Below are 12,843 nucleotides of genomic sequence, written 5' to 3' on the forward strand. Positions count from 1 at the left end.
GGTTGTTCTACGAAAAAAGTACTCAGGTGGCTGTCAGATTTCGAGCTCAAAAGTTAAATTTAGGCAATATAACGAAAAGTGTTTTCCAATCTAGTCTTGGACTGATTCTACTGAACTGAGGGCTGGCGGAGGAGTGTATCCCTCCTAATAGGTTCTACAGGAGAAGGAATTTTTGATCTGGTTGTTCTACGAAAAAAGTACTCAGGTGGCTGTCAGATTTCGAGCTCAAAAATTAAATTTAGGCATTTTAACGAAAAGTGTTTTCCAATCTAGTCTTGGACTTATTCTACTGAACTGAGGTCTGGCGGAGGAGTGTATCTTTCCTAATAGCTTCTGCAGGAGAAGGAATTTTTGATCTGGTTGCTCTACGAAAAAAGTACTTAGGTGGTTGTCAGAATTCTAGCTCAAAAATTAAATTTAGGCAATTTAACGAAAAGTGTTTTCCAATCTAGTCTTGGACTTATTCTACTAAACTGAGGGCTGGCGGAGGAGCGTGTCCCTCCTAAAAGGTTCTACAGGAGAAGGAATTTTTGATCTGTTTGTTCTACGAAAAAAATACTCAGGTGGCTGTCAGATTTCGAGCTCAAAAATTAAATTTAGGCAATTTAACGAAAAGTGTTTTCCAATCTAGTGTTGGACTTATTCTACTGAACTGAGGGCTGGCGGAGGAGTGTATCCCTCCGAATAGGTCCTGCAGGAGAAGGAATTTTTGATCTGGTTGTTCTACGAAAAAAGTACTTAGGTGGTTGTCAGATTTCGATCTCAAAAATTAAATTTAGGCAATTTAACGAAAAGTGTTTTCCAATCTAGTCTTGGACTTATTCTACTGAACTGAGGGCTGGCGGAGGAGTGTATCTTTCCTAATAGCTTCTGCAGGAGAAAAAATTTTTGATCTGGTTGTTCTACGAAAAAAGTACTTAGGTGGTTGTCAGATTTCTAGCTCAAAAATTAAATTTAGGCAATTTAACGAAAAGTGTTTTCCAATCTAGTCTTGGACTCATTCTACTGAACTGAGGGCTGGCGGAGGAGTGTATCCCTCCTAAAAGGTCCTACAGGAGAAGGAATTTTTGATCTGGTTGTTCTACGAAAAAAGTACTCAGGTGGCTGTCAGATTTCGAGCTCAAAAATTAAATTTAGGCAATTTAACGAAAAGTGTTTTCCAATCTAGTCTTGGGCTTATTCTACTGAACTGAGGGCTGGCGGAGGTGTGTATCCCTCCTAATAGGTCCTGCAGGAGAAGGAATTTTTGATCTGGTTGTTCTACGAAAAAAGTACTTAGGTGGTTGTCAGATTTCTAGCTCTAAAATTAAATTTAGGCAATTTAACGAAAAGTGTTTTCCAATCTAGTCTTGGACTTATTCTACTGAACTGAGGGCTGGCGGAGGAGTGTATCCCTCCTAAAAGCTCCTACAGGAGAAGGAATTTTTGATCTGGTTGTTCTACGAAAAAAGTACTCAGGTGGCTGTCAGATTTCGAGCTCAAAAATTAAATTTAGGCAATTTAACGAAAAGTGTTTTCCAATCTAGTCTTGGACTCATTCTACTGAACTGAGGGCTGGCAGAGGAGTGTATCCCGCCTAATAGGTTTTGCAGGAGAAGAAATTTTTGATCTGGTTGTTCTACGAAAAAAGTACTTAGGTGGTTGTCAGATTTCTCGCTCAAAAATTAAAGTTAGGCAATTTAACGAAGTGTTTTTCAATCTAGTCTTGGACTTATTCTACTGAACTGAGGGCTGGCGGAGGAGTGTATCCCTCCTAAAAGGTTCTACAGGAGAAGGAATTTTTGATCTGGTTGTTCTACGAAAAAAGTACTCAGGTGGCTGTCAGATTTCGAGCTCAAAAACTAAATTCGAAATCTGACAACCACCTGAGTACTTTTTTCGCAGAAAAACCAGATCAAAAATTCCTTCTCCTGCAGAACCTATTAGGAGGGATACACTCCTCCGCCAGACCTCAGTTCAGTAGAATAAGTCCAAGACTAGATTGGAAAACACTTTTCGTTAAAATGCCTAAATTTAATTTTTGAGCTCGAAATCTGACAACCACCTAAGTACTTTTTTCGTAGAACAACCAGATCAAAAATTCCTTCTCCTGCAGAACCTATTAGGAGGTATACACTCCTCCGCCAGACCTCAGTTCAGTAGAATACGTCCAAGACTAGATTGGAAACCACTTTTCGTTAAATTGCCTAAATTTAATTTTTGAGCTCGAAATCTGACAACCACCTAAGTACTTTTTTCGTAGAACAACCAGATCAAAAATTCCTTCTCCTGTAGAACCTATTAGGAGGGATGCACTCCTCAGCCAGCCCTCAGTTCAGTAGAATAAGTCCAAGACTAGATTGGAAACCACTTTTCGTTAAAATGCCTAAATTTAATTTTTGAGCTCGAAATCTGACAACCACCTAAGTACTTTTTTCGTATAACAACCAGATCAAAAATTCCTTCTCCTGTGGAACCTATTAGGAGGGATGAACTCCTCAGCCAGCCCTCAGTTCAGTAGAATAAGTCCAAGACTAGATTGGAAACCACTTTTCGTTAAAATGCCTAAATTTAATTTTTGAGCTCGAAATCTGACAACCACCTAAGTACTTTTTTCGTAGAACAACCAGATCAAAAATTCCTTCTACTGTAGAACCTATTAGGAGGGATACACTCCTCCAACACACCTCAGTTTAATCGAATAAGTCCAAGACTAGATTGGAAACCAATTTTCGTTAAAATGCCTAAATTTAATTTTTGAGCTCGAAATCTGACAACCACCTAAGTGCTTTTTTCGTAGAACAACCAGATCAAAAATTCCTTCTCCTGCAGAACCTATTAGGAGGTATACACTCCTCCGCCAGACCTCAATTCAGTAGAATAAGTCCAAGACTAGATTGGAAACCACTTTTCGTTAAATTGCCTAAATTTAATTTTTGAGCTCGAAATCTGACAACCACCTTAGTACTATTTTCGTAGAACAACCAAATCAAAAATTCCTTCTCCTGCAGAACCTATTAGGAGGGATACACTCCTCCGCCAGACCTCAGTTCAGTAGAATAAGTCCAAGACTAGATTGGAAAACACTTTTCGTTAAAATGCCTAAATTTAATTTTTGAGCTCGAAATCTGACAACCACCTAAGTGCTTTTTTCGTAGAACAACCAGATCAAAAATTCCTTCTCCTGTAGAACCTATTAGGAGGGATACACTCCTCCGCCAGCCCCCAGCTCAGTAGAATAAGTCCAAGACTAGATTGGAAACCACTTTTCGTTAAAATGCCTAAATTTAATTTTTGAGCTCGAAATCTGACAACCACCTAAGTACTTTTTTCGTAGAACAACCAGATCAAAAATTCCTTCTCCTGTAGAACCTATTAGGAGGGATACACTCCTCCACCACACCTCAGTTTAATCGAATAAGTCCAAGACTAGATTGGAAACCACTTTTCGTTAAAATGCCTAAATTTAATTTTTGAGCTCGAAATCTGACAACCACCTAAGTACTTTTTTCGTAGAACAACCAGATCAAAAATTCCTTCTCCTGTAGAACCTATTAGGAGGGATACACTCCTCCGCCAGACCTCAGTTCAGTAGAATAAGTCCAAGACTAGATTGGAAACCACTTTTCGTTAAAATGCCTAAATTTAATTTTTGAGCTCGAAATCTGACAACCACCTAAGTACTTTTTTCGTAGAACAACCAGATCAAAAATTCCTTCTCCTGCAGAACCTATTAGGAGGTACACACTCCTCCGCCAGACCTCAGTTCAGTAGAATAAGTCCAAGACTAGGTTGGAAACCACTTTTCGTTAAATTGCCTAAATTTAATTTTTGAGCTCGAAATATGACAACCACCTAAGTACTTTTTTCGTAGAACAACCAAATCAAAAATTCCTTCTCCTGCAGAACCTATTAGGAGGGATACACTCCTCCGCCAGCCCTCAGTTCAGTAGAATAAGTCCAAGACTAGATTGGAAACCACTTTTCTTTAAAATGCCTAAATTTAATTTTTGAGCTCGAAATCTGACAACCACCTAAGTACTTTTTTCGTAGAACAACCAGATCAAAAATTCCTTCTCCTGTAGAACCTATTAGGAGGGATACACTCCTCCACCACACCTCAGTTTAATCGAATAAGTCCAAGACTAGATTGGAAACCACTTTTCGTTAAAAAGCCTAAATTTAATTTTTGAGCTCGAAATCTGACAACCACCTAAGTACTTTTTTCGTAGAACAACCAGATCAAAAATTCCTTCTCCTGTAGAACCTATTAGGAGGTACACACTCCTCCGCCAGACCTCAGTTCAGTAGAATAAGTCCAAGACTAGGTTGGAAACCACTTTTCGTTAAATTGCCTAAATTTAATTTTTGAGCTCGAAATATGACAACCACCTAAGTACTTTTTTCGTAGAACAACCAAATCAAAAATTCCTTCTCCTGCAGAACCTATTAGGAGGGATACACTCCTCCGCCAGCCCTCAGTTCAGTAGAATAAGTCCAAGACTAGATTGGAAACCACTTTTCGTTAAAATGCCTAAATTTAATTTTTGAGCTCGAAATCTGACAACCACCTAAGTACTTTTTTCGTAGAACAACCAGATCAAAAATTCCTTCTCCTGTAGAACCTATTAGGAGGGATACACTCCTCCGCCAGACCTCAGTTCAGTAGAATAGGTCCAAGACTAGATTGGAAACCACTTTTCGTTAAAATGCCTAAATTTAATTTTTGAGCTCGAAATCTGACAACCACCTAAGTACTTTTTTCGTAGAACAACCAGATCAAAAATTCCTTCTCCTGCAGAACCTATTAGGAGGTATACACTCCTCCGCCAGACCTCAGTTCAGTAGAATAGGTCCAAGACTAGATTGGAAACCACTTTTCGTTAAAATGCCTAAATTTAATTTTTGAGCTCGAAATCTGACAACCACCTAAGTACTTTTTTCGTAGAACAACCAGATCAAAAATTCCTTATCCTGTAGAACCTATTAGGAGGGATACACTCCTCCACCACACCTCAGTTTAATCGAATAAGTCCAAGACTAGATTGGAAACCACTTTTCGTTAAAATGCCTAAATTTAATTTTTGAGCTCGAAATCTGACAACCACCTAAGTACTTTTTTCGTAGAACAACCAGATCAAAAATTCCTTCTCCTGCAGAACCTATTAGGAGGTATACACTCCTCCGCCAGACCTCAGTTCAGTAGAATAAGTCCAAGACTAGATTGGAAACCACTTTTCGTTAAAATGCCTAAATTTAATTTTTGAGCTCGAAATCTGACAACCTCCTAAGTACTTTTTTCGTAGAACAACCAGATCAAAAATTCCTTCTCCTGTAGAACCTATTAGGAGGGATACACTCCTCCACCACACCTCAGTTTAATCGAATAAGTCCAAGACTAGATTGGAAACCACTTTTCGTTAAAATGCCTAAATTTAATTTTTGAGCTCGAAATCTGACAACCACCTAAGTACTTTTTTCGTAGAACAACCAGATCAAAAATTCCTTCTCCTGTAGAACCTATTAGGAGGGATACACTCCTCCGCCAGACCTCAGTTCAGTAGAATAAGTCCAAGACTATATTGGAAAACACTTTTCGTTAAAATGCCTAAATTTAATTTTTGAGCTCGAAATCTGACAACCACCTAAGTACTTTTTTTCGTAGAACAACCAGATCAAAAATTCCTTCTCCTGCAGAACCTAATAGGAGGTATACACTCCTCCGCCAGACCTCAGTTCAGTAGAATAAGTCCAAGACTAGATTGGAAAACACTTTTCGTTAAAATGCCTAAATTTAATTTTTGAGCTCGAAATCTGACAACCACCTAAGTACTTTTTTTCGTAGAACAACCAGATCAAAAATTCCTTCTCCTGCAGAACCTAATAGGAGGTATACACTCCTCCGCCAGACCTCAGTTCAGTAGAATAAGTCCAAGACTAGATTGGAAACCACTTTTCGTTAAATTGCCTAAATTTAATTTTTGAGCTCGAAATCTGACAACCACCTAAGTACTTTTTTTCGTAGAACAACCAGATCAAAAATTCCTTCTCCTGCAGAACCTAATAGGAGGTATACACTCCTCCGCCAGACCTCAGTTCAGTAGAATAAGTCCAAGACTAGATTGGAAACCACTTTTCGTTAAATTGCCTAAATTTAATTTTTGAGCTCGAAATCTGACAACCACCTAAGTACTTTTTTCGTAGAACAACCAAATCATAAATTTCTTCTCCTGCAGAACCTATTAGGAGGGATACACTCCTCCGCCAGCCCTCAGTTCAGTAGAATAAGTCCAAGATTAGATTGGAAACCACTTTTCGTTAAAATGCCTAAATTTAATTTTTGAGCTCGAAATCTGACAACCACCTAAGTACTTTTTTCGTAGAACAACCAGATCAAAAATTCCTTCTCCTGTAGAACCTATTAGGAGGGATACACTCCTCGGCCAGACCTCAGTTCAGTAGAATAAGTCCAAGACTAGATTGGAAAACACTTTTCGTTAAAATGCCTAAATTTAATTTTTGAGCTCGAAATCTGACAACCACCTAAGTACTTTTTTCGTAGAACAACCAGATCAAAAATTCCTTCTCCTGCAGAACCTATTAGGAGGTATACACTCCTCCGCCAGACCTCAGTTCAGTAGAATAAGTCCAAGACTAGATTGGAAACCACTTTTCGTTAAAATGCCTAAATTTAATTTTTGAGCTCGAAATCTGAAAACCACCTGAGTACTTTTTTCGTAGAACAACCAGATCAAAAGTTCCTTCTCCTGTAGAACCTATTAGGAGAGATACACTCCTCCACCACACCTCAGTTTAATCGAATAAGTCCAAGACTAGATTGGAAACCACTTTTCGTTAAAAGGCCTAAATTTAATTTTTGAGCTCGAAATCTGACAACCACCTAAGTACTTTTTTCGTAGAACAACCAGATCAAAAATTCCTTCTCCTGTAGAACCTATTAGGAGGGATACACTCCTCCGCCAGACCTCAGTTCAGTAGAATAAGTCCAAGACTAGATTGGAAAACACTTTTCGTTAAAATGCCTAAATTTAATTTTTGAGCTCGAAATCTGACAACCACCTAAGTACTTTTTTCGTAGAACAACCAGATCAAAAGTTCCTTCTCCTGTATAACCTATTAGGAGAGATACACTCCTCCACCACACCTCAGTTTAATCGAATAAGTCCAAGACTAGATTGGAAACCACTTTTCGTTAAAATGCCTAAATTTAATTTTTGAGCTCGAAATCTGACAACCACCTAAGTACTTTTTTCGTAGAACAACCAGATCAAAAATTCCTTCTCCTGTAGAACCTATTAGGAGGGATACACTCCTCCGCCAGACCTCAGTTCAGTAGAATAAGTCCAAGACTAGATTGGAAAACATTTTTCGTTAAAATGCCTAAATTTAATTTTTGAGCTCGAAATCTGACAACCACCTAAGTACTTTTTTCGTAGAACAACCAGATCAAAAATTCCTTCTCCTGTAGAACCTATTAGGAGGGATACACTCCTCCGCCAGACCTCAGTTCAGTAGAATAAGTCCAAGACTAGATTGGAAAACACTTCTCGTTAAAATGCCTAAATTTAATTTTTGAGCTCGAAATCTGACAACCACCTAAGTACTTTTTTCGTAGAACAACCAGATCAAAAATTCCTTCTCCTGCAGAACCTATTAGGAGGTATACACTCCTCCGCCAGACCTCAGTTCAGTAGAATAAGTCCAAGACTAGATTGGAAAACACTTTTCGTTAAAATGCCTAAATTTAATTTTTGAGATCGAAATCTGACAACCACCTAAATACTTTTTTCGTAGAACAACCAGATCAAAAATTCCTTCTCCTGTAGAACCTATTAGGAGGGATACACTCCTGCGCCAGCCCTCAGTTCAGTAGAATAAGTCCAAGACTAGATTGGAAACCACTTTTCGTTAAAATGCCTAAATTTAATTTTTGAGCTCGAAATCTGACAACCACCTAAGTACTTTTTTCGTAGAACAACCAGATCAAAAATTCCTTCTCCTGTAGAACCTATTAGGAGGGATACACTCCTCCGCCAGACCTCAGTTCAGTAGAATAAGTCCAAGACTAGATTGGAAAACACTTTTCGTTAAAATGCCTAAATTTAATTTTTGAGCTCGAAATCTGACAACCACCTAAGTACTTTTTTCGTAGAACAACCAGATCAAAAATTCCTTCTCCTGTAGAACCTATTAGGAGGGATACACTCCTCCGCCAGACCTCAGTTCAGTAGAATAAGTCCAAGACTAGATTGGAAAACACTTCTCGTTAAAATGCCTAAATTTAATTTTTGAGCTCGAAATCTGACAACCACCTAAGTACTTTTTTCGTAGAACAACCAGATCAAAAATTCCTTCTCCTGCAGAACCTATTAGGAGGTATACACTCCTCCGCCAGACCTCAGTTCAGTAGAATAAGTCCAAGACTAGATTGGAAAACACTTTTCGTTAAAATGCCTAAATTTAATTTTTGAGCTCGAAATCTGACAACCACCTAAGTACTTTTTTCGTAGAACAACCAGATCAAAAATTCCTTCTCCTGTAGAACCTATTAGGAGGGATACACTCCTCCGCCAGCCCTCAGTTCAGTAGAATAAGTCCAAGACTAGATTGGAAACCACTTTTCGTTAAAATGCCTAAATTTAATTTTTGAGCTCGAAATCTGACAACCACCTAAGTACTTTTTTCGTAGAACAACCAGATCAAAAATTCCTTCTCCTGTAGAACCTATTAGGAGGGATACACTCCTCCGCCAGACCTCAGTTCAGTAGAATAAGTCCAAGACTAGATTGGAAACCACTTTTCGTTAAATTGCCTAAATTTAATTTTTGAGCTCGAAATCTGACAACCACCTAAGTACTTTTTTCGTAGAACAACCAGATCAAAAATTCTTTCTCCTGCAGAACCTATTAGGAGGGATACACTCCTCCGCCAGCCCTCAGTTCAGTAGAATAAGTCCAAGACTAGATTGGAAACCACTTTTCGTTAAAATGCCTAAATTTAATTTTTGAGCTCGAAATCTGACAACCACCTAAGTACTTTTTTCGTAGAACAACCAGATCAAAAATTCCTTCTCCTGTAGAACCTATTAGGAGGTATACACTCCTCCGCCAGACCTCAGTTCAGTAGAATAAGTCCAAGATTAGATTGGAAAACACTTTTCGTTAAAATGCCTAAATTTAATTTTTGAGCTCGAAATCTGACAACCACCTAAGTACTTTTTTCGTAGAACAACCAGATCCAAAATTCCTTCTCCTGTAGAACCTATTAGGAGGGATACACTCCTCCGCCAGCCCTCAGTTCAGTAGAATAAGTCCAAGACTAGATTGGAAACCACTTTTCGTTAAAATGCCTAAATTTAATTTTTGAGCTCGAAATCTGACAACCACCTAAGTACTTTTTTCGTAGAACAACCAGATCAAAAATTCCTTCTCCTGTAGAACCTATTAGGAGGGATACACTCCTCCGCCAGACCTCAGTTCAGTAGAATAAGTCCAAGACTAGATTGGAAAACACTTTTCGTTAAAATGCCTAAATTTAAATTTTGAGCTCGAAATCTGACAACCACCTAAGTACTTTTTTCGTAGAACAACCAGATCAAAAATTCCTTCTCCTGCAGAACCTATCAGGAGGTATACACTCCTCCGCCAGACCTCAGTTCAGTAGAATAAGTCCAAGACTAGATTGGAAACCACTTTTCGTTAAATAGCCTAAATTTAATTTTTGAGCTCGAAATCTGACAACCACCTAAGTACTTTTTTCGTAGAACAACCAAATCCAAAATTCCTTCTCCTGCAGAACCTATTAGGAGGGATACACTCCTCCGCCAGACCTCAGTTCAGTAGAATAAGTCCAAGACTAGATTGGAAACCACTTTTCGTTAAAATGCCTAAATTTAATTTTTGAGCTCGAAATCTGACAACCACCTAAGTACTTTTTTCGTAGAACAACCAGATCAAAAATTCCTTCGCCTGTAGAACCTATTAGGAGGGATACACTCCTCCGCCAGACCTCAGTTCAGTAGAATAAGTCCAAGACTAGATTGGAAAACACTTTTCGTTAAAATGCCTAAATTTAATTTTTGAGCTCGAAATCTGACAACCACCTAAGTACTTTTTTCGTAGAACAACCAGATCAAAAATTCCTTCTCCTGCAGAACCTATCAGGAGGTATACACTCCTCCGCCAGACCTCAGTTCAGTAGAATAAGTCCAAGACTAGATTGGAAACCACTTTTCGTTAAATAGCCTAAATTTAATTTTTGAGCTCGAAATCTGACAACCACCTAAGTACTTTTTTCGTAGAACAACCAAATCCAAAATTCCTTCTCCTGCAGAACCTATTAGGAGGGATACATTCCTCCGCCAGACCTCAGTTCAGTAGAATAAGTCCAAGACTAGATTGGAAAACGCTTTTCGTTAAATTGCCTAAATTTAATTTTTGAGCTCGAAATCAGACAACCACCTAAGTACTTTTTTCGTAGAACAACCAGATCAAAAATTCCTTCTCCTGTAGAACCTATTAGGAGGGATACACTCCTCCACCAAACCTCAGTTTAATCGAATAAGTCCAAGACTAGATTGGAAACCACTTTTCGTTAAAATGCCTAAATTTAATTTTTGAGCTCGAAATCTGACAACCACCTAAGTACTTTTTTCGTAGAGCAACCAGATCAAAAATTCCTTCTCTTGTAGAACCTATTAGGAGGGATACACTCCTCCGCCAGACCTCAGTTCAGTAGAATAAGTCCAAGACTAGATTGGAAAACACTTTTCGTTAAAATGCCTAAATTTAATTTTTGAGCTCGAAATCTGACAACCACCTAAGTACTTTTTTCGTAGAACAACCAGATCAAAAATTCCTTCTCCTGTAGAACCTATTAGAAGGGATACACTCCTCCACCACACCTCAGTTTAATCGAATAAGTCCAAGACTAGATTGGAAACCACTTTTCATTAAAATGCCTAAATTTAATTTTTGAGCTCGAAATCTGACAACCACCTAAGTACTTTTTTCGTAGAACAACCAGATCAAAAATTCCTTCTCCTGCAGGACCTATTAGGAGGGATTAACTCCTCCTCAAGCCCTCAGTTCAGTAGAATAAGTCCAAGACTAGATTGGAAAACACTTTTCGTTAAATTGCCTAAATTTAATTTTTGAGCTCGAAATCTGACAACCACCTAAGTACTTTTTTCGTAGAACAACCAAATCATAAATTCCTTCTCCTGCAGAACCTATTAGGAGGGATACACTCCTCCGCCAGCCCTCAGTTCAGTAGAATAAGTCCAAGACTAGATTGGAAACCACTTTTCGTTAAAATGCCTAAATTTGATTTTTGAGCTCGAAATCTGACAACCACCTAAGTACTTTTTTCGTAGAACAACCAGATCAAAAATTCCTTCTCCTGTAGAACCTATAAGGAGGGATACACTCCTCGGCCAGACCTCAGTTCAGTAGAATAAGTCCAAGACTAGATTGGAAAACACTTTTCGTTAAAATGCCTAAATTTAATTTTTGAGCTCGAAATCTGACAACCACCTAAGTACTTTTTTCGTAGAACAACCAGATCAAAAATTCCTTCTCCTGCAGAACCTATTAGGAGGTATACACTCCTCCGCCAGACCTCAGTTCAGTAGAATAAGTCCAAGACTAGATTGGAAAACACTTTTCGTTAAAATGCCTAAATTTAATTTTTGAGCTCGAAATCTGACAACCACCTAAGTACTTTTTTCGTAGAACAACCAGATCAAAAATTCCTTTTCCTGCAGAACCTATTAGGAGGTATACACTCCTCCGCCAGACCTCAGTTCAGTAGAATAAGTCCAAGACTAGATTGGAAACCACTTTTCGTTAAAATGCCTAAATTTAATTTTTGGGCTCGAAATCTGACAACCACCTAAGTACTTTTTTCGTAGAACAACCAGATCAAAAATTCCTTCTCCTGTAGAACCTATTAGGAGAGATACACTCCTCCACCACACCTCAGTTTAATCGAATAAGTCCAAGACTAGATTGGAAACCACTTTTCGTTAAAATGCCTAAATTTATTTTTTGAGCTCGAAATCTGACAACCACCTAAGTACTTTTTTCGTAGAACAACCAGATCAAAAATTCCTTCTCCTGTAGAACCTATTAGGAGGGATACACTCCTCCGCCAGACCTCAGTTCAGTAGAATAAGTCCAAGACTAGATTGGAAAACACTTTTCGTTAAAATGCCTAAATTTAATTTTTGAGCTCGAAATCTGACAACCACCTAAGTACTTTTTTCGTAGAACAACCAGATCAAAAAATCCTTCTCCTGTAGAACCTATTAGGAGGAATACACTCCTCCGCCAGACCTCAGTTCAGTAGAATAAGTCCAAGACTAGATTGGAAAACACTTTTCGTTAAAATGCCTAAATTTAATTTTTGAGCTCGAAATCTGACAACCACCTAAGTACTTTTTTCGTAGAACAACCAGATCAAAAATTCCTTCTCCTGTAGAACCTATTAGGAGGGATACACTCCTCCGCCAGCCCTCAGTTCAGTAGAATAAGTCCAAGACTAGATTGGAAACCACTTTTCGTTAAAATGCCTAAATTTAATTTTTGAGCTCGAAATCTGACAACCACCTAAGTACTTTTTTCGTAGAACAACCAGATCAAAAATTCCTTCTCCTGTAGAACCTATTAGGAGGGATACACTCCTCCGCCAGACCTCAGTTCAGTAGAATAAGTCCAAGACTAGATTGGAAAACACTTTTCGTTAAAATGCCTAAATTTAATTTTTGAGCTCGAAATCTGACAACCACCTAAGTACTTTTTTCGTAGAACAACCAGATCAAAAATTCCTTCTCCTGTAGAACCT

This window comes from Convolutriloba macropyga, chromosome 9 (assembly GCF_964194025.1).
Source record: "Convolutriloba macropyga chromosome 9, txConMacr16.3, whole genome shotgun sequence".
Lineage (NCBI taxonomy): Eukaryota > Metazoa > Xenacoelomorpha > Acoela > Convolutidae > Convolutriloba > Convolutriloba macropyga.